The sequence below is a fragment of the Pan troglodytes genome, chromosome 3 (assembly GCF_028858775.2).
Source record: "Pan troglodytes isolate AG18354 chromosome 3, NHGRI_mPanTro3-v2.0_pri, whole genome shotgun sequence".
Lineage (NCBI taxonomy): Eukaryota > Metazoa > Chordata > Mammalia > Primates > Hominidae > Pan > Pan troglodytes.
The window spans coordinates 171595030-171617187 of NC_072401.2; the positions used below are offsets into that span (position 1 = coordinate 171595030).

General features: G+C 42.7%; 2 long non-coding RNA genes across 3 annotated transcripts in view; one reads left to right on the forward strand and one right to left on the reverse strand.

The window, feature by feature from the left end:
- Positions 1-19565, forward strand: part of LOC129143862 (uncharacterized) — a 29883-nt gene extending 10318 nt beyond the window's left edge. Inside the window, exons 2-4 of one of the 2 annotated variants that reach the window (XR_010156742.1) lie at positions 17874-17993; positions 18136-18275; positions 18839-19565. This is a non-coding gene — a long non-coding RNA (uncharacterized LOC129143862). The remainder of the gene's footprint in view (positions 1-17873; positions 17994-18135; positions 18276-18838) is intronic. The other variant, XR_008547812.2, reaches the window with a different exon arrangement.
- On the reverse strand, positions 7294-21762 carry LOC107974476 (uncharacterized). The gene is made up of 4 exons (XR_001717281.3): positions 21597-21762; positions 20358-20495; positions 11605-11680; positions 7294-8645 (listed from the first exon to the last, which is right to left on the reverse strand). It is a non-coding gene; the product is annotated as an uncharacterized LOC107974476 (long non-coding RNA).
- Positions 21763-22158: the final 396 nt, after the last annotated feature.

Genomic DNA, 22158 nt, shown 5'->3' on the forward strand with positions numbered 1-22158 from the left:
TCAGCTGGCAAAGCTCCCACCTCTGCCTCAGACTCCTTGTCCTGCCACGCAGGCTCCAGACAGTGACACTAAAACATTGCTCTGTATGGTACTTTGTCTGAAAAATAGCTTTAGAACTGTACCAGCTTTACGGCTCAACAATTGGAGCATTTAGGTGAAATTTGGAACCCAGCCATTAAGAGAACTGCTAGGGAAAAACATGACAGTAAAATCAAATTTCAAATCAGCATCACTTACCATATGGGAAACTGCAAATTCAGCAAAAGGGAAGGCAATGCTGAAATTCACCTTCAAAGCTAAATATTGTTCCTTAGACCAATTTCAACCTCGAATTCATTTGAATTTCCTTTATGTCTGGTTACATCTGAAGTGAAGTAATTAGCAATAGGCTTGTTAGATTTTTCTTTCCTTATGGAATTTTTTTTTTTTCAGAGAGATAATGATCACTTATGAGGTCATATTTGTCACAGGAATGGCAAAGAATAAAGTGATTCCCAACATTTTTTAGCATGAGCCACCTTTTTTGTTTTCCTAGCAAGTTTAACTTTATTGAGTTTAACTTCATGAAGTTAGCATACTAATTAATTTTAATTACTAAAGTTAACTCAATGTAAATACATGTTTAATAGGCCATTAATTTAAACACAGCTTTTATGAGACATAATTTTATATATCACAAAGTGCAATTACTATGAAGAATGGCTTTAGAGTTAGTTCCAGTTACTCCTGACTAAAGCCACAGCCAGGTGTTGCCTAGAAAATCATATTTGCCTTGGCCCTGTTTCCTCTATTCTTTTTATCCAGCCGATACCAGGACATTTGCTGATCTTCCATATTATTCCTCATCACATCATATCTGGAGTGGCCCTTTCTTAACAGCAAAACTTTGAGACAACCCCCCATGTAATGGTTACTGGAATTACTTGTTGACCGAGGAAATATATGTATGTATAAAACTACTGTGAATTCAGGAATGCTTTTCTTCTTTTTTTGTTTTTTGTTTTGTTTGTTTGTTTTTTGAGACGGAGTCTCGCTCTGTCGCCAGGCTAGAATGCAGTGGCGCGATCTCGGCTCACTGCAACCTCCATGTCTCAGGTTCAAGCAATTCTCCTGCCTCAGCCTCCCGAGTAACTACAGATGCCGGCCACCATGCCCGGCCAATTTTGTATTTTTAGTAGAGGCGGGGTTTCACTGTGTTAGCCAGGATGGTCCCGATCTCCTGACCTCGTGATCCACCCGCCTCTGGCCTCCCAAAGTGCTGGGATTACAGGCGTGAGCCACCACTCCTGGCCCTTGTGTGTTTGTTTGTTTGAGATGGAGTTTCACTCTTTTGCCCAGGTGGGAGTGAAGTGGTGCGATCTCGGCTCACTGCAACCTCCACGCCTCCCCGCACCGCACCCTCCCCACTGCCCCTGCCCTTCAAGCGAGTCTCCCTCCTCAGCCTCATCCTCAGCCTCAGCCTCAGCCTCGTCAGTAGCTGGGATTATAGGCCCCCACCACCACGCCCGGCTAATTTTTGTATTTTTAGTAGAGAAAAGCCCCGTAGGCTTTTTCCTCTTTAGAGACAGGGTTTTGCCATTTTGGCCAGGCTGGTCTCGAACTTCTGACCTCAGATGATCCACCCTCCTCGGCATCCCAAAGTGCTGGGATTACAGGTATGAGCCACTGCATACGTCCTAGGAATGCTTTACTTGATCACAACAATGATACATATTTGAAAGTAGGGGGAAATATATGGTGAGATATATCGCTCGGCATAGGGATAATGATTGGGGAGCATGTAGATTCACAGAACACTTTATAGTAATGCCAGGCCCCAGAAGGTAACCACTCCTGCAGGAGTTTGAGGAAGAAGAGCAGTTTTCGCTGGATGTCTAGGGAAGATTCCACAGGTGAACCTGCATTTGAACTTGGTGTTGTCAGCTTTCTCTGTTCCTAAACTTTGCAGTATAAGAATGTAGCCGAAGGGCCGGGCGCAGTGGCTCACGCCTGTCATCCCAGCACTTTGGGAGGCCGTGGCCGGTGGATCGCCAGAGGTCAGGAGATCGAGACCATCCTGGCTAATACGGTGAAACCCCGTCTCTACTAAAAATACAAAAAGTTAGCCGGGCGTTGTGGCGGGCGCCTGTAGTCCCAGCTACTCGGGAGGCTGAGGCAGGAGAATGGCGTGAACCCGGGAGGCGGAGCTTGCAGTGAGCTGAGATGGTGCCACTGCACTCCAGCCTGGGCGACAGAGCAAGACTCCATCTCAAAAACAAAACAAAAACAAAAACAAAAAATTGGCCAGGCGTGGTGGTGGGCATCTTTAATCCCAGCTACTTGCGAGGCTGAGGCAGGAGAATCACTTGAATCCAGGAGGCAGAAAACAAAACGAAACAAAACAAAACAAAAAATCAAAAAAGAATGTCTCTGAAGGCTTCACACTGTCAGATTGCCAGGCAGTGAGTGGGAGCTGGTGCTGCTCTCAGTATAGCTGCTATTGGGAAAAGGATGGTTGTTCTACTGATTAAATGTGACTCTAGTTGGTATTTGAATTTGAGGGACCTAGGAACGTCTCCCTCAGGAATTCTTCCTCAACGGCATTTCCTCCCCACCAGCCTCTCTGCATAGGCTTTCTCTTCTTTAAGGCAGACCTCATCCCCCTATTGTATTACGAGCTCTCTAGAGGACAGAGCAGGATCTTTCTGCACAGAAGAAAGTCTTATGGAAGTTGGGAGCGGTTAGAAGAAACCACAGCCATTTCCCACCCACCCCATTCCTTTCAATGGCAAAAACAATAATTACTTTTGCACCAATCTAATATTTATATTTAGCCTAATAGAAAGATCAAGTTAGATATATATATAGAAAATGTGTTGCTCAGAATAAGATGGAGCTCTTTGAGTCTAGATAACCGTGGATGCCTTGGGGTCACTGAGGGGCTTCCGGCATCCAAGCCTGCTCCATGTGATATTGTTGGTTGGTACATGCTTGACTCAACTGAACTGTTTCAATTTCTTGCCTTGGAAATGGAAATTTGGACCTGAAGGCAGAGAGTCTGGGAGTTTTCAGAGCTGAGTCACATTGACGGCAGTTTTCTAAAGAAGAGGATCATGTACTTTAATTCATCCTTCAGTTCCGTGGGCTACTCCAGTATCTTTCCAATGACATCTCACTCCTTTTTACCTAAAGTTGGCCAGATGTGGGTTCTGTTATTTGGTCCCCCAAAAACCTTAATTATTATGTAAGTCTTTAGGACGGGGGAGTGGACTATCCTCCTTTGGACTGTAATCCACTGAGGATTTTAAGGATCCTTAAAAATCAGAGTTGCAGCCCACATATGCCTTAGGAGGTTGTGGGATTTGGACTATGCCAGTGAGAATCTGAATAAATAGTTACACAGTCTAAGACCAACCTTGTGTTTTCTTAGAGGTGGGTGGGGAATGGCTGTGCTTTCTTCCAACCACTCCCAACTTCCATAAGACCTTCTTCTGTGCAGAAAGTTCCCACTGTGTCCTTGTGGAGAGCTTATTTAATGACTTGGCATCATGAAACTTGACCAGGCTTATCTGGCTTAATGCCACTTTTATAGAGAGACAGTACTTCTTGTTTCCTCCCTTAACCATCGGGGCTGGTTTTAGGAGGAATGAGTAAACAAAATAAATAAGTGCTCTATTTAAAGCACTAATTTTATGTTGGTAAATGTAAGAAATTTTAAAAAATTGTTTTAAGTGTATAGTTCCCAGCCATGGTGGCTCATGCCTGTAATCCTAGCACTTTGGGAGGCCGTGGTGAGAGGATTGCTTGAGCTCAGGAGTTCGAGACCATCCTGGACAACATAGCAAAACCCCGTCTATATAAAAAATACAAAAATTAGCCAGGTGTGGTGGTGCATGCCTGTGGTCCCAGCTACTCAAGAGGCTGAGGTAGGAGGATCGCTTGAGCCTGGGAGGTGGAGGTTGCAGTGAGCTGAGATCACACCACTGCACTCTAACCTAGGTGACAGAGTGAGACCCTGTCTCAAAAAAAGTGTACAGTTGCAAGTATATTTTAAAGATACCTATATAGTAAAAAATTTTAAAAAGTATTTATGTAAGAAAACTTGAAATAGATGACAGTGCTAATAGCCATTCTGAAGAACTGGTGGTGTTATAGATGCTCTCTTCCCCACCATTTCCTGTTTTTCACACTCTCATAATGTGGTGTCATTATCCCTATAAGAATTTTTGAAAGCATAGGACTCAGGGAGAAAAAATAAATACAACTAGTCTACTTTATGATTAAAAATCAAAGAGAGAGGGAGAGCGAAGAAGAAGCAGGGCTAGGAGTGGGATAAGGAGAGATAGAGAGAAAAGGAGAAAAATGGAATTAGATATTCTCAAGTGTTGCCAGATTGTCACAGAAAAAAAAATCCTGGTATAACTGTCTTGAAAAATTTTAAACTTTGACATTTTTGTCTTGAAGTAGTAGAGGATTTTTGTGCTTATTTTCAGTTTATGAATGAGTGGTGTTTGTGTCAGCATCTTAAACAATGGAATAAAAATGAATGTATTTGTTTTTTGTTCAGTGTAACTGTTTGAAATGCCAGATACTTTCAGGGATGAAGCGGCTGCTTCTCAGAGAACTGCTCCAGGTTTTAGGTTGCAGGGTTATTTGGCAGAGGTGCCCACTTTCTCTATTTGTCTAAGACAGAAATAGGTCACACAAAAAACAAAGATATATAAGAGAAACCCCCTTCTAGGTTCAAAAGGAAGTGAGAAAAAAATTGGTATAAAAAAGAATTCTCTTTTTAAGCACATTAAAGTCTCCCTTTTTCAATCTTTTTTTTTGGCAGGGTCTTGCTCTGTCACCCAGGCTAGAGTATTGTAGCACAATCTTGGCTCACTGCAACCTCCGCCTCCCAGGTTCAAGCAATTCTCCTGCCTCAGCCTCCTGAGTAGCTGAGATTACAGGCATGCACCACCACACCTGGCTAATTTTTGTATTTTTAGTAGAGACAGGGTTTCACCATGTTGCCCAGGCTGGTCTCAAACTCCTGACCACAGGTGATCCACCCACCTCGGCCCCCCAAAGTGCTGGGATTACAGGCATGAGCCACCGTGCCCAGCTCTGTTTTAGACTTTTAATGTAAATATATTGTCTTGGGAAATGTTTTAATTAGAAATTTTAAAAATATTCAACACATATAATGTACCACGGTTGTTATATATTTCGTTGACTAAACCAATATCTTCCTTGACATGGTGTGCACAGGTATTCACATATCAATTGCAAAAGGGCTTCATTCAAAGCATACAAGAAACAATTAACCAGATTAATTCAATAGGAGTTGGAAATGGATTGGCTTTTACAAACTATCTCGACCAGAGCCTTCCAGTACAACTTTTTGAGATGATGGAAATGCTCTATCTCTGTATTGCCAATGCAGTAGCCACTAGCTTCATGTAAGTAATTGAAATGTAGCTGGTGTGACTGAGGAATTAAATGTTTAATTTAACTTAATTTCCATTAAGTAGCCACACATGGCCAGTGCTGTGTTGACAGCACAGATCTAGACCGTCATGTTTATTTGGCAGATAAGGAAATCAAGAGAGAGGCTGAGAAGCCCAAGACAGCGGTCCAATATAGCATTAATAGTTTCAACCAATTTTCATGAAGGAGAGATTAGGGAAAAGAAGGAAGACAAATAAATTGGGTACATTAGTGTTCTTTTTTTTTTTTTTTTTTTTGAGACAGAGTTTTGCTCTTGTTGCCCAGGCTGAAGTGCAATGGCGTGTTCTTGGCTCACCGCAACCTCCGTCTCCTGGGTTCAAGTGATTCTCCTGCCTCAGCCTCCAGAGTAGCTGGGATTACAGGTACGCACCACCATGCCTGGCTAATTTTTGTATTTTTAGTAGAGACAGGGTTTCTCCATGTTGGTCAGGCTGGTCTCGAACTCCTGACCTCAGGTGATCCACCCGCCTCAGCCTCCCAAAGTGCTAGGATTACAGGCATGAGCCACCGCACCCGGCCGATGGGTACGTTAGTGTTCTGAGACTGTTCCCTTATGCAACTTTTATTTTAAATCCCTTGAGATGCCTAGAAACCACTCACCTGGTAGGGGTGATGTGTAAGATGTGTAAGATTACCCAAATTGATTTCACCCCTCAAATCCACTCTGATTCTTACACTAATACATTTAGAAAGCACTTCATAGTTTTCAAATCTTGTTCATCTATACAGTTTTCTCACATTGCTCTTTTCAACATCCATGTCAGGTTGGAAGAGAAAATATCATCCCTCCCCTATGTCTGAGGTTCCAACAGGCCAAATGAGTAGCACAGGTTCATGTGACTAGCAAGTGCAGCTGCTGGGGAAGGTTTTGACTCTTAGTTCAGCCTCTTTCTGTTACACCCGGCTGCCCTTTATCTAAGTCCCTGAGAAGTGTTAAGACTTGGGAACCTGCGTTAGTATTAGGGGCAAATTAGGAAAGCCCCACAGAGCAGAAGCATCTTCCACAAAACATCCTCTGGCAGAAGTCTAGTGGGAGTATAAACTCCAGAATCAGGAGATATGGGATTGGTAACAGTCTGTCAAACGTACTACAAGTATAATTTGGGCAAGTTACTTAGCCTCTTTTAAATATCATTTTCCTTGTTGGTAAAATGAGGATAATAATGGTACCTAAAAGACTTCTTGTGCAGATTAAATTAAATAATTCAAGCAAAGTGCTTTGTGCAGTAGTTGTTAGCTATAATTATGAATATTAATATAGAAAGAATTAAGTTATGTTTTGATTGCTTCCTGGGCCTATTTCTAGATTCAGAATCAGGAAACAGCAACTTTGGTCTTGGCATGCTTTAGAATGCTGCTGAGTCTTTTCGCTTTGTCACCAAATTCTTTCCTTCCTCTACAATTCCCTATTCTCTTTCTCCCACTACCATACCATCAAGAAAATGGAATTGAGTTTCCACCCCGGAAATCTCTCCTTTGTTGCTGTAAATGTTGTGGGGCTCTAGGGAAAGAGTGAGGCACGTGGGCTTTTAGAACCATTGATAGGCCTCCTGATGTCCATAGCATCGTGGGAACAACAGTATAAAGCTGCATGCCCAGTTCAAAGGAGTGTATTTTGAAAGTTTTCTAAAATTAAACCTTTTCTCTCCGTGAAAAGATTTTTTTTTTTTCTCACAGTCCTCCTATCCTTATCACTATAAAAATTGAGCCACTTTCTGGCTATGTCATGCTCAGGGTCAGGTTCCAGCCCCAGCTGAGGGCTGAGGGGAGTGGGTGGACATGGGGCAGGGAGCTGGAAGAACACTCGAGAGACAGCAGGTAGATGAGACATGGCTTTATTCAGCAGCAGTTTTCATTAACAGCTTTCTCACACTAGCTATCTCACACTGTCTGCCCTGTCTCAGTTGCTTAGTTCAGCAGCTCCCACACACACAGCTGCACCGCCGGCCCTCCCTTGCCTTCAGGGTCAGCAGCTTAACTCTCTCTCTCTGGGCACAAGTGAGCTGAGCTGTGTCCTGGCTCACTCCTGTCTATCTACAAAGACAGACCCCTCTGGCTCTCTCTCTCTCTCTGGGTGCCAGCGCACCTGTACAGTGTCAGCAGGACAATTATACCTTTTGCAAACAATACTGGCTTAGAGCAAGGGATGGCCTTCCCATGTTATGGCTACATGGCTGTGATAACAAGTGGAGTTATATGCGTGCACTCTAAACTCGCAAGTCACACAGAATGCAAACATCCTACCTTGGCCTATCCTTGAACAAACCACAGCCATGTTCCTTACAGGCTATTATTAAAAAGTCAAAAAATAACAGATGCTGGTGAGGTTGCAGAGAAAAAGGAACACTTACACACTATTGGTGGGAATGTAAATTAGTTCAGTCATTGTGGAAGACAGTGTGGCGATTCCTCAGAGACCTAAAAACAGAAATACCATTCCACACAGCAATCCCATTAACAGGAATATACCCAAAGGAATATAAATCATTCTATCATAAAGACATGTGCACATGTATCTTCATTGCAGCACTGTTCATAAGAAAAGAGACATATATTCAACCTAAGTGCCCATCAATAGTAGATTGGATAAAGAAAATGTGGTACATATACATCATGGAATACTATGCAGCTATGAAAAAGAACAAGATCATGTCCTTTGCAGGAACATGGATGGAGCTGGAGGCCTTTATCCTTAGCAAACTAAAGCAGGAACAGAAAACCAAATACTGCATGTTCTCACTTATAAGTGGGAGCTAAATGATGAGAACACATGGACACATAGAGGGGAACAATAGACATTGGGGCCTATTGGAGGGTGGAGGGTGGGAGGAGGGAGAGGATCATGAAAAATAACTAACGGGCACTAGGCTCAATAACTGGGTGACAAAATAGTCTGCACAACAAATCCCCCTGGCACAAATGTACTTCTGAACTTAAAAATAATTTTTTTTTTTAAATTGAGCCATTTTCAAAATGGATAGGAGAAATGAGCCTGAACATAAAGCCTGTCTCTAATTCAGAAGTTGTATCCAATAAGCTTCTCTTCTCCTTCTCCAGCCGTCCTATGACCTACAGCTCTTCCATAAGCTTTGGAATGTTCATGATGGATCCAAGAAATCTTGGTATCGAGGGTATCATTTGGATCCATATGTTTTCTCCCTAATGGTCAAGCCCTAGTATGAGAGAAAAACACCAAAATTACAGAAATCCTACACACGAAATAGAAGAAAATTGAAGACCTTATTCTAAGTTAAAATAGAATGCAAATGATAACCTGTTACCCTGTCTGGTGAGACAAAATACACAACACTGGAAAACTGTAAAAGTACCATCTAGGGAAATAAATCTCTCGTCTGTAATTTGGGTGAGCATAGCTCATCCTAAATCCATTAATTACCATCCTTTAAAAAGCACTCCAAATCAATATGTTCTCCCCTTGGAGATTATTCAGATGAGCAGAACGGTTGTAAAATACTTCTTTGGCTAATATGGATGATGACCAGAGAAGGTTGTAGTATCATTAAGGCCCCAATCTCAACAGAACATAACAAATATTTCATAATTACTGTGATGAGTGAAATGCCATCTTCTCCATTCTGATCAGAGATTGTATTTTTGTTCTTGTTAAAAATTTGTATCACAGCAGGAGTGTGAATAGATAACCTATAAAGTGATTTATTTTAAAATAAAAAATTTTAAAATAAAATTTAAATAAATAAATTTATTTAATAAATTTAAATAAATTAAATTATTTATTTATTTATTTTTAAAATTATTTTTTAAATATAATAAATAATAATTATATTAAATATATATAATATAAATATATAATATATAAAATATAATATATAATATATTATATATATTATATATTTATATAATATATAATATATAAAGATATATAAATATATATAATTATATTAAAAAATATAATTATTTTTAAAATTATTCAATAAATAATTTATTAAATTATTTAAATAATTTAATTTATTAAATTATTTAAATAAATTTAATTTATTAAATAAATTTAATTTATTAAATTATTTAAATAAATTAAATTTATTAAATAAATTTAATTTATTTAAATAAATAAAATAAAATTTAAAATAAAATAAAACAATTTATTTTTTAAAATAAAAAAATATTATGGTTAAAGCCTGGCATTGACATAATGAGGACCACAGTTTTCATCTCCACACAGGCCAATTAAATAAAAGGTCTACTTCACATTTATAGGCTGGGCCCCCAACTGGGACCAGGCTTTTAAGCATTGTGCATCACAGGACATAAAACGCTGGGGCTACAGAATGTTTATGGTTCATACTGCCTGTCACAATTACTGAAAAAAGCAACACGAAGACCTTGGACTTATATTTGAAGGACAGTCCATTATTAATATGGTGAGAAAGCTCTAGATCTAGGTTTAAGCTTTTGCGGCTCACCAACTATGTGACCTTGAGCCTGTGAACTATGGTTTTGCCATGAGGAAGATAGACATAATAATAGCTTTTCTTCCGTCACCACAAGGTAATTGTGGGAAATACACAAAAGAATGAACGAGAAATCTTGTTGTAATGGTAAAGTGCTTAGACAAGTAGAAGATAATATTTATAGCTTAAATGCTGAGATTTAAAAAAACGGTTACTGTTGTGTGTTTGTTGTGTCTTCCCCCTGGGGTAGCTTTAAAAAATGTGTCCTGCATTTCTGTTAGGATGGCATTTAGACCTCCACTTCATCAAAGTCAGGAAGAAACTTTCATCAGTTCTTCTTCCTTACTGAAATAGAAATCCCCTATGTCTCCAGTGGCACGTTATCATCACAAAATACTGTTACGATAAATGGCCATGAAGCAAAGTTGATAGCCACTTCAAAATTATCCTTCCACATAAATTACATTAAAAACAACACCGTGTAACACCTGTAAGAAAGGCTACCTTCAAGAGAAGTTATTTTTAGTTGAGAGGGTGGAAAGGAAAAAGACGGCACATGCCAGTGCCTCCTGATGAGCTGTAAAACACCCACAAAAAACAGGGGTGAGGCCGGGCATGGTGGCTCATGCCTGTAATCCCAGCACTTGGGGAGGCCAAGACGGGTGGATCACCTGAGGTCAAAATTTCGAGACCAACCTGGCCAACATGGTGAAACCCTGTCTCTACTAAAAATACAAAAATTAGGTGTGGTAGTGCATGCCTGTAATCTCAGCTACTCTGGAGGCTGAGGCAGGAGAATCGCTTGAACCTGGGAGGTGGAGGTTGCAGTGAGCCGAGATTGTGCCACTGCACTCCAGCCTGGGCGACCGAGTGAGGCTCCGTCTCAAAAAAACCAAAACAAAAACCAAAACAAAACCCAAAAAACCAGGGGCGAGCACATTGCTTTGACTTCTGTTTTATACCCATCCTGAGTTGTAAATATTAAAATCACAGACGCAGAAATGCTCTTAATTTTCTTTTATCTCCTTCCATTAAATTAAGCTTTAGTTTGAAAGTCACACAAGATCTCACATATTGCCTCTAAAAAATTGAGTGGCGTGCAGAGAGAAGCACTTCAGTTAGAGTGACCTGGGGGAGGGAGGCTTGGGGTCGGGGGCTGCTTCTTGGATCTATACCTTAAATATTGGCACCGTTGAAATCCTCAACAATTTAAATACTGAGGGGAAAATGCCGTATGTAGTGAGAAATAAAGGATATAAAACACTTGGACCAGTGATTGATAACAGAAAAAGGAGAGAAATCTCAGTCAACTGGGACAGTTAGTTCAAAATCAGGCTGGGTTGGTGCTAAGCCACAAAGACTAGTCTTGCAAAGCCTTTAAATCTTTGCAGGGCTTCTGGGTACTGAGTTGGGGGATCAGCCTCCAGGCCATAAGAAGTTCCACTCTGGGGAGGAGAATCAGATAAGCGAGGTCAAGTAGAGAGACAGCTTTCTACTCCTCTAAGGATTCATGCCAAATATATTCTCCTCGGGCCTTTAAACAGAAAAATCTCTAGTTTCTTCAGATAAAATGCACAGTCACTGCATAAGTTGCTGATATAAGGAAAAGAACAGGAGTAATCTTTTTGCTGAGGCAGGCTGTCCTCCTTTGGGGAAACCTTCGATTTGGATTCATTTCTCATGAGCGGGAGAGAACACTTACCTATTTTCTTTTCTAGATTCTGTGCTCATTAGCTCTCTTATAGCTTTCACTCAAACATGGACTTAGCCCCTAGAACCTGAGGAAACATAAATAAAGAGAATCTCAATATATTTTATTTCTTTATTTTGTTTTTTGTTTTTACTTTTTGAGAAGGGGTCTTGCTCTGTTGCCCAGGCTGGAGTGCGGTGGCACAATCTTGGCTCACTGTAACCTCCCCCTCCCAGGCTCAAGTGAACCTCCCACCTCAGCCTCCTGAGTAGCTGGGACTACAGGCACATGCCACCACACTTGGCTAATTTTTTTGTATTTTTGGTAGAGACAGGGTTTCGCCACGTTGATCAGGCTGGTCTCAAACTCCTGAGGTCAAGCCATCCTCCTGCCTCGGCCTCTCAGATGTAAGCCACAGCACCAGGCCTGAGAATCTCAACATATTTTAAATAAGGTTCTTTTACTTGGGGTGGGTTTTAAAAATATTAATAGAGAAGCACGTATGTATATACAAATATATATGCATATGTAGGAAAATACATATATGGGATGCATGCAAATGTCTGCTAACACCAAATGCCCTTTAAATGCCAGGAAACTATCACATGAATGAAAGAAAAGAGGTGGGAACAAGTAAGTGTTGGTTTGGGCTAGATTTTGCCTTAGAAAGTCAAGAAGAGACTGAATCAGATTCTGCACAAACCATGCCTATTTAAGATGCTCAAATATTTAGAATCCAAAATAATTCAGACTGGGCCTACAGAAACAAATTAGTGGAATTGAAGGTGATTTATTGAAACATTCTTTTTCTCTCTGTGAAAGGCAAATAAATCTCAGGACCGACCCTCAAATCACTCAGCCAAGGGAAAAGTGAAGCTGGGGTCTGTGTCATGCAAACCCGCCTCCCATCTTATTCCTAAGTAAGATAGCTACAAAGATAAAAAAGCCACATACCTCCCTCATAATTGGCCCACAAGGAAATTCCTTGTGAGCCTCAAGCTCTTTATCCTAAAACCATTCTGTGGAATTTCACCCTGGCAATGTAAACTGATAACTTATCTTCACCTCCCCAGACAGAAAGTCATCCCTCTGAGGTTCACCTGAGACATATGCATATCTGATGGCTTCTTCTGTCCTGTTGTTTAAGTAAAAATGCAGATTCACTGAGCCAGACTAAATTGTGTTTTCAGTGAAAGGCTGATCAAGGACTCAAAAGAATGCAACCTTTTGTCTCTTTTGTCTAGCCTGTGTGGCCTGGAAACCACTACCCCACTCTTCAAATTGTCCCTCCTTTCTGGACTGAACCAAAGCAATGTACATCTTACACATACACATATTGATTGATGTTTCATGTCTCCCTGTCGCCCTAGAATGTACAGAAGCATGCTGCACCCCAACCACCGTGGGCACATGTTGCCAGGACCTCCTGAGGTTGTGTCATGGGTATGCCCTTCGCCTTTCTAAACAAACTTTCTAAACTGATCGAGACCTGTCTCAGATTCCAGATATTTTGGGTTCACATCTCTGAAGCTCAGTTGCTATTTTTCTTGTGAACTGGGCTTCATTCATTAAACACATATTCATTAACTGTTTACTAAGCACCAGGCCCTGTACTCATTGCTGGAGCTCAACAGTCATCAAGAGATCACAGCTGCTGCCCCAGGAAGTTGTAATCTCTCCAAGGAGGTAAATAGTATGTAAATAAATTCATAATAATGATTTAAGCATAGTTAAGAAATTATTTCATTTTAATTAATCACCTCTTTAAAGGCCCTAGGCCGGGCACGGTGGCTCATGCCTGTAATCCCAGCACGTTGGGAGGCCGAGGCTGATCAATCACGAGGTCAGGAGATCGAGACCATCCTGACTAACACGGTGAAACCCCATACTACTAAAAATACAAAAAAATTAGCTGGGCGTGGTGGTGGGTGCCTGTAGTCCCAGCTACTTGGGAGGCTGAGGCAGGAGAATGGCACGAACCCAGGAGGCGGAGCTTGCAGTGAGCCAAGATCATGTCACTGCACTCCAGCCTGGGCAACAGAGCAAGACTCTGTCTCAAAAAAAAAAAAAAAAAATTAAAAATTAAAATAATAATAATAAAATAAAGGCCCTAGCTTCTGATATAGTCACATTTTCAGGTACTGGAGGTTAGAGCTTCAGCATATGAATTTTGGGGGAACACAGTTCAACCCATAACACTTCCTGATCCTAGTACATAGTTTTGATCCTGAGAGGCAATGACTGGGATTCAGAGAATCCATAGACTACTGGTTTGGAGGGTGAGGGCTACCTTCCACCTGCACCTGCTCCCAGAGCTCAGTGGTGCAATGAGCGGGGCGCCATAGGAACTTTTAATGTTCTGCATTTCCTTTCTGTTGTTTCCTAATATTAGACAGAAATAAGAGACCTGAGCTTTAATCTTGCTCTGAAAGAGAGAGATAAACATGGCATGCTACAAGAATTCGTAAGAGAAAGATATTACTTGTATTTGGTGGGTCGCAGAAGCTCTGCCTAAGAGGTGACATTGTTGATGGGCCTTGGAGAATGGGCAGCAGGTGGATGTGAAGAAATTAGAGCATCAGAGGCAAGACAAAGGCGTGGATGCAGGAGCATGGCTTGTGTATGGAGGTTATTCCTTGTGAATCTATTGCACATGAGGCATTTGGTATGTTATAACTTTGAATTTCCCCAGAACCTGTGTGAGCTAAGCTAAATAGGAATTTACACTGTTTATTCTTTTCAACAATGAGGATACAAAAGCTTAGAGAGGTTGAAAAGCTCTTAAGTGACAGCGAAAGGATTGAACACACCTGTCTGACTTCAGCGTTCTACCCACAGACAGGCACTTGTGTTTCCTATTGCTGCGCTAACAAGTGATGACAAACTTAGAGGTTTAAAACAACACAAATATATGATCTCACAGTTCTTTAGGTCAGAAGTCTGGGTGGGTGTGATTGATTTTCCTGCTCTGGGTCTCACAAAGCCGATCAAGGCGTTGATAGAGTGAGGCCCTGTCTAAAAAAAAGAACAAAAAAAAATCGATACAACAAAATGTATTTCATACCCACCAGGTTGACAAAAATGTTCAAGTTGGACAATAAGTGTGGGCAAGGATGTGGACCAATATGAACTTTCATCTGCTGCTGGTAGGAAACATAAACGGGTGTAACACCTTTGGAAAACCATTTGCAAAGTCTGCAACAGTACAATGGTTTACTAAAGTTGACACTGTGACCCAGAAAGTCCACTCTAAGGTTAGGACCAGCTACATTGTTTGTGGGGGCCACTGCAAAATGAAGATGCAAAGTCGCTTATTAAAAAATTAAGATTTTGGCTGGGTGCAGTGGCTCACTCCTGTAATCCCAGGATTTTGGGAGGTTGAGGCTGGCAGATCACCTGAGGTTAGGAGTTCGAGACCAGCCTGGCCAACACGGTGAAACCTCGTCTCTACTAAAAATACAAAAATTAGCTGGGTATGGCCGGGCACGGTGGCTCACGCCTGTAATCCCAGCACTTTGGGAGGCCAAGGCAGGCAGATCATGAGGTCAGGAGATTGAGACCATCCTGGCTAACACAGTGAAACCCCATCTCTACTAAAAAAAAAATACAAAAAACTAGCCAGACATGGTGGCAGGTGCCTGTAGTACCAGCTACTCAGGAGGCTGAGGGAGGAGAATGGCGTGAACCTGGGAGGTGGAGCTTGCAGTGAGCTGAGATCGCACCACTGCACTCCAGCCTTGGCGACAGAGCGAGACTCTGTCTCAAAAATAAAAATTAAAAAAAAAAAAAGCCGGGTGTGGTGGTGGGCGCCTGTAGTCCCAGCTACTCAGGAGGCTGAGGCAGGAGAATCACTTGAACCCTGGAGGTGGAGGTTGCAGTGAGCCAAGATTGTGCCACTGCACTCCAGCCTGGGCAACAGAGCGAGACTCTGTCCCCAAAAAATAAATAAATAAATAAAATAAAATAAAATTAAGATTTCAAGAAAGAGACAGTAGAGTTCCAAAGCATAGGGTCCTTCTAAGCATGGGGAGCCTATATGTCTGTACAGGTTGCATAGCATCAGCTGGTCCTGCCTAGATATTTACCTTAGAGAAACTCTTGGGTCGTGCAGTTCAGGGTCCATACAAGAATGTTCAGAGCAGGACTGTTGGCAATAACTAACAATAGGAGACTCCAAACGTGAGTGACCAAATTAGTCACTGGAAGACTGATCAGTGAAAAATGAATGAATTAGAGTTGCTGACAACCACATGGGAGCATCTGAGGAGCACAACGCTGACCCAAAGAAGAAGAGTCCCCAAAGAATACATACAACAAAGACTCTATATAAAGTTTAAACAACAACAACCAACAGCCTGTAATCCTAGCTACTTGGGAGGCTGAGGCAGGAGGATCGCTTGAACCTGGAAGGCGGAGGTTGCAGTGAGCTGAGATTGTGCTATCGCATTCCAGCCTAGGCAAAAAGAGCGAGACTCCATCTCAAACAAACAAACAAAAAACAACCCTGCAAAGCTGAATTACATATTGTTTAGAGAAACAAAAATATGTAGTAAAACTATTGAGAAAACAAGACAATGAAGAATGCGAAACCAAGGATGGTAGTTTCTCTGCAGAAACAAAGGGGCTGGGATGGTCTTCAGGGTTATGGGCGTGCCCTTTTTTACAAACAGATCCTTGGGTATTTGGTTTTTGTTAAATTCCTGTTTTTCATACGTTATATATTGCTTTATAAATATTAGTTTTCATTTATTAAATATTTAGTAAACTTAAAAGTAATGCAAGTTGGCCCTGTTTGTGGGGAGAATGGTAGGAAATGGCCGGGCGCGGTGGCTCACGCTGTAATCCCAACACTTTGGGAGGCTGAGGCGGGCGGATCACGAGGTCAGGAGATCGAGACCATCCTGGCTAAGATGGTGAAACCCCGTCTCTACTAAAAATACTAAAAAAAAAATTAGCTGGGCGTGGCGGCGGGTGCCTGTAGTCTCAGCTACTCCAGCGGCTGAGGCAGGAGAATGGCGTGAACCCAGGAGGCGGAGCTTGCAGTGAGCAGAGATCGCGCCACTGCACTCCAGCCTGGGCGAAAGAGCGAGACTCCATCTCAAAAAAAAAAAAAAAAAAAAAAAATTGTGGTAGGAAATTTCCAGACCTTTTTGAGTTTTTAAGGCTTTTGGATGTACAGTTGACCCTTGAACAATGCAGGAGTTAGGGGTACCAATATCCTTGCATTAGAAAATCCATATATAACTTCTTTTTTTTTTTTTGAGACAGCGTTTTACTCTGTTGCCCAGGCTTCAGTGCAGTGGTGCAATTTTTGCTCACTGCAACCTCTACCTCCCAGGCTCAAGCCACCTCAGCCTCCCAAGTAGCTGGGACCACAGGCACGTGCTACCATGCCTGGTTAATTTTTGTATTTTTTTGTAGAGTTGGGGTTTCACCGTGTTCCCCAGGCTGGTCTTGAACTCCTGAGCTCAAGCAATCCATTTGCCTTGGCCTCCCGAAGTGCTAGGATTACAGGTGTGAGCCACCACATCTGGCCCATATATAACTTATGACTGCCCACTAACTATTAATAGCCTGCTGCTGACTGCAATCCTTACTGGTAACAATCGATCAACACATATTTTTCATGTTATATGCATCTTATGCTGTATTCTAACAAGAAAGTAAGCTAGAGAAAAGAAAATGTTATGAAGAAAAACACAAGGAAGATAAAATATATTAACTATTTATTAAGTGCAAGTGGCTCATGATAAAGATCTTCACCCTTGTCATCTTCACATTGAGTAGGCTGAGGAGGAGGAAGAGGAAGAGGAAGAGGAGGGGTTGGTTTTGTTCTCTCAGGGGTGGCAGAGGAGGAAGAAAATCCATGTATAAGTGAACACCCACAGCCAAACCTGTGTTGTTCAAGGGTTAACTGTATTTTCTTTTTATTATGTAATGGGGGCTATTTGCACACATCTACTAAGAAGTGCAAAGAAAATGTATTTCTTTATTTTCCATAATGATATAATCTTCCTCATCCTCCCTCACTCGACTGAGTGGTGATGGACAGTGGAGGTGGGGGCACAGTCAAGCCTTTTAATCAGCCCCTCTGTATCTATAGGTTTTGATATGGTTTGGCTGTGTCACCACCCAAATCTCCTCTTGAATTGTAGTTCCCATAATCCCCATGCATCATGGGAGGGACCAGGTGGATATAATTGGATCATGGGGTGGTTTCCCCTGTCCTATTCTCCTGATAATGGGTTTGTTCTCACAAGAGCTGATGTTTTTATATGCAGCTTCCCTCTCTGCTGGTCACTCATTCTTCTCTCTCCTGCTGCCATATGAAAAAGGACCCGTTTCCTTCCCCTTCTGCCATGATTGTAAGTTTCCTGAGGCCTCCCCAGCCCTGCAGAACTGTGAGTCAATTAAACCTCTTTCCTTTATAAATTACCCAGTCTCAGGCAGTTCTTTATAGTACCGTAAGAATGGACTAATACAGGTTTAAACAGTCATTTTAGGAAAATGTTCAATCTCCTTTTTCTTCCTCTCTGGATGTAGGGACCTGGGAGTGCGACATGGTGGCCACAGGAGAAGAGGGCTCTCATCTAGACCTTCTGACTGTCCTCTGGAGCTTCCTGGTGTCCATGCGGGGCTGCTGCTCTGGGCTGGCCCCAGGGCCTTTGGCCGGTGTCCATGAGGTAAACGTGAGAATCTTCTTTCTGGTTGGCTCTTGGCTACAACAGCCCCTGGTGGTTTTCCCCTGCTAATGCGACCCCACAGGATCCTAGGAGTTCTAGAAATTGCTCTGAGTTTAGCTGCATTTCTGTCAAATCTCTGAGGCCTCTTTAGGAGGGACGTGTTTTTCTCCGGCCATGACTGCTCCCAGGCCGGGCCCACTGCTCTCAGTGCAGTGGCCTTCCTCTCCATTCTGGGGTGAGAAAAAACTTTCCTTCATGTCACACAGGAGCTGAGGGCAACTTGGGACAGGTCCCCAAAACTCTCTGTCTAACCAGGTGCTCCTGTCCCTTTCCCTTGGCTGCAGCTGAAGCCGTCCCTACCAGGTTGACAAGAATTGCATGCAGGGTTCTGGACAGGAATATAATAAGTATTAATCAGGCTGCTGTTTGGCGCACTTCCTTTTTGCCGAAAATCATGTGGCACTAGATCCTGACCATTTGCATCCCCCATTGTTCTATAGATAAAATCTCTGACATTAGAATCATAAGGCTTTGGCTTAAAGATCACTTAAGTTATTTTTCAGACCCGGAATTCCAGCAACCGGTTTGACAACTCCTACAGAGAAACAGGATCCACATAAGGATACAGCTTCTTCATATCCCTGTCCCATGACTGCACCCTGCGTTCTTCAACCAATCAATGTGTCAGGCCTCTGAGCCCAAGCCTGCACGTATACATCCAGATGGCATGAAGTAACTGAGGAATCACAAAAGAAGTGAAACTGGCCGGTTCCTGCCTTAACTGATGACATTACCTTGTGAAATTCCTTCTCCTGGCTCATCTGGGCTCAGAAGCTCCTCCACTGAGCACCTTGTGACCCCCCACCCCTGCCCGCCAGAGAACAACCCCCTTTGACTGTAATTTTCCACTACCTACCCAAATCCTATAAAATGGCCCCACCCCACCTCCCTTCACTGACTCTATTTTCGGACTCCGCCCGCCTGCACCCAGGTGAAATAAACAGCCTTGTTGCTCACACAAAGCCTGTTTGGTGGTCTCTCCACACGGATGCATGTGGCACAATGATCCCCACACTTCACCCCACTCCAAATCCCCAAAAAGCCCTAGGCCCACACTCCTTGGGGAGATGAATGTGAGGTTTCCTCCCATCTCCTTGTTCAGCGAACCTGAGATTACACCTCTTTCTCTGCTGCAACCTGGAGTCTCAGAGTATTGACTTACTGGGTACATCAGGCAACAAACCTGTTGTAGTTCTACAGTTGCCCATGTGGCCTGGAGCCAGCCCTACAGGAGACTTCCCCACATGGAGCCCTCTGTTTTTGGCTTTCCCCCTCCTTTTTTGTGATACTGTACACCCCTTCCGGACAGACACCAGAAAGGAAGCCGTCATCCCAAATGTGTCAAACCCTTATCTCCTGAAGTGGTGTAGGAAACACTGCCTCAAAATATGGCACCTTGGAAATTGAAAAAGCAGAAGCAGGAAGGCTATCTCACCTTTTTCTTTTTCTTTCTTTCTTTTTTTCTTTCTTTCTTTTTCTTTCTTTCTTTCTTTCTTTCTTTCTTTCTTTCTTCTTTCTCTTTCTATTTTTTTTCTTTCAACAGGGTCTAGCTCTGTTGTCCAGGCTGGAGTACAATGGTGCAATTGTGGCTCATTGCAACCTCTGCCTCCCAGGCTCAGGCGATTCTCCTGCCTCAGCCTCCCAAGTAGCTGGGATTACAGGCGCCCACCACCACGAGTGGCTAATTTTTGTATTTTCAGTAGAGACAGGGTTTCACCATGTTGACCAGGCTGGCCTTGAACTCCTGGCCTCAAATGATCCACCCGCCTCGGCCTCCCAAAGTGCTGGGATTACAGGCGTGAGCCACTGCGCCTGGCCTACCTCACGTTTTTCTTGCCCTTCTTCTCTGAAGCAAGTCATAAAACCTAGGAAGGTCACTGTCTGACCTTGCCCTCCTCCCCTGAAAATCCTCACGTGACAGGTGTCCTGCCCTATGCCCAGAGGGAAGGAATGTCATGCACAAAGGCCAAGAGGAATGTGAACAAGCAGGCTTTGGTAAATGCCCACCCCCAAGTTCATTACCTCAAGATAATCCGCATTCTCCAAGTATGCTTCTGCATGACTGTCCTTGAAAATCCACAGATGACTGTCCATGAAAATCCACAGATCTCCTGTTCCTTTGGGTCTTCATTTTCTGAAAGTTCCCGTGTCACATAATACCTATATTAAATAAATCCATATGCACTCTCTTGTTAATCCGATTTTTGTTATTTGAGTCTTAGCCATGAGCCTAGCATTGAATGAGAAAAGATATTACTTTTTTCACCTATACTTTCCAGTCCCTGCCTCATCCTCTGGGGGCAGAAGGGGTGGGCCCACCATCTCTTACCTGACAGTCACTTCTCCTTCCCCATTTCCTCCTTCTCTGTCCTGCCTTTCCTCTGGCCACAGTGGCAGTTGAAAAGCAGGGAGAGAAAGTGCCTCAGAGGAAGGGAATATCTAGAAGGTTTAGATTCCTTACATTATTATTTTGTTGTTGTTTTTTAGATGGGGTTTTGCTCTCATTGCCCAGGCTGGAGTGCGGTGGTGCGATCTTGGCTCACTGCAACCTCCACCTCCTGGGTTCAAGCAATTCTCCTGCCTCAGCCTCCTGAGTGGCTGGGATTATAGGTGTGTGCCACCACACTCAGCTAATTTTTGTCTTTCTAGTAGAGATGGGGTTTCACTTGTTGGCCAGGATGGTCACGAACTCCTGACCTGAGGTGATCCACCCGCCTCGGCCTCCCAAAGTGCTGGGATTACAGGAGTGAGCCACCGTGTCCAGCCAATTTCTTTTAAAAAATAAAGAAATACAGGTGAGGTGATGACACCGCCCACCCTACCCAGACCTTGCCCACACTGGTTCTGTTGTTTCCTTACACTAATTTTTGAACATTTAAGGATTTTAAAAGCTAATTTGTCCAGGGACACTTCTGCCTTACTTTCTTGCAAGTAAGCTCATTTCAAGATGCTAATAAGAAAGTATGTTTCTTCCCAGGAAGTCAGTCAAATTAAGGGAGGAGACCACCCCTCATATTGTCTTATGCCCAATTTCTGCCTCCAAAGAAAGAAGAAGTAAAAACTAAAAGGCGGAAATGAAATCCACAGGCAGACAGCCCGGGCCACACCCTGGGCCTGGTAGTTAAATATCGACCCCTGACCCTGACCTAATCGGTTATGTTATCTATAAATTACAGACATTGTATAGAAAAGCACTGTGAAAATGCCTGTCCTCTTCTGTTCCGTTCTAATTACCGGTGCATGCAGCCCCCAGTCACGTACCCCCTGCTTGCTCAATCAATCACGACCCTCTCACATGCACCCCCTTAGAGTTGTGAGCCCTTAAAAGGGACAGGAATTGCTCGCTCGGGGAGCTCGGTTGTTGGAGACGTGAGTCTTGCTGAAGCTCCCAGCCGAATAAAGCCCTTCCTTCTTTAACTCGGTGTCTGAGGGGTTTTGTCTGCGGCTTGTCCTGCTACAAAATGTGGAAAGTGGGACAATCACGCCCTTGTGAAACAACAATCGCAGCACTTCAGCCTTCCTGGGTATGGTCTTTGATCTTTCTGCTTGGCTGTGAGGGGAATAAAGTTGTAATGGCCGAGAGCTCAGAACTTAGACTTGTAAATGAGGAGCTTTCTGCTATGCATGGTAAGCAGGCAAGCAATTTGACCTTCGCCTGATGCTCAGAAGCCAAAACACATTCCAGACAATTCAAGAGTCAAGTGCAAAAAAATTAAAGTGTAAAACACTGGACAAATAGAATTAGATATTTGTATATTTATAACATCTGGAGCGGTAAAGACTTAGTAAACTTAGAAGTAGTAGAAGTCATAAAGAAAATAAT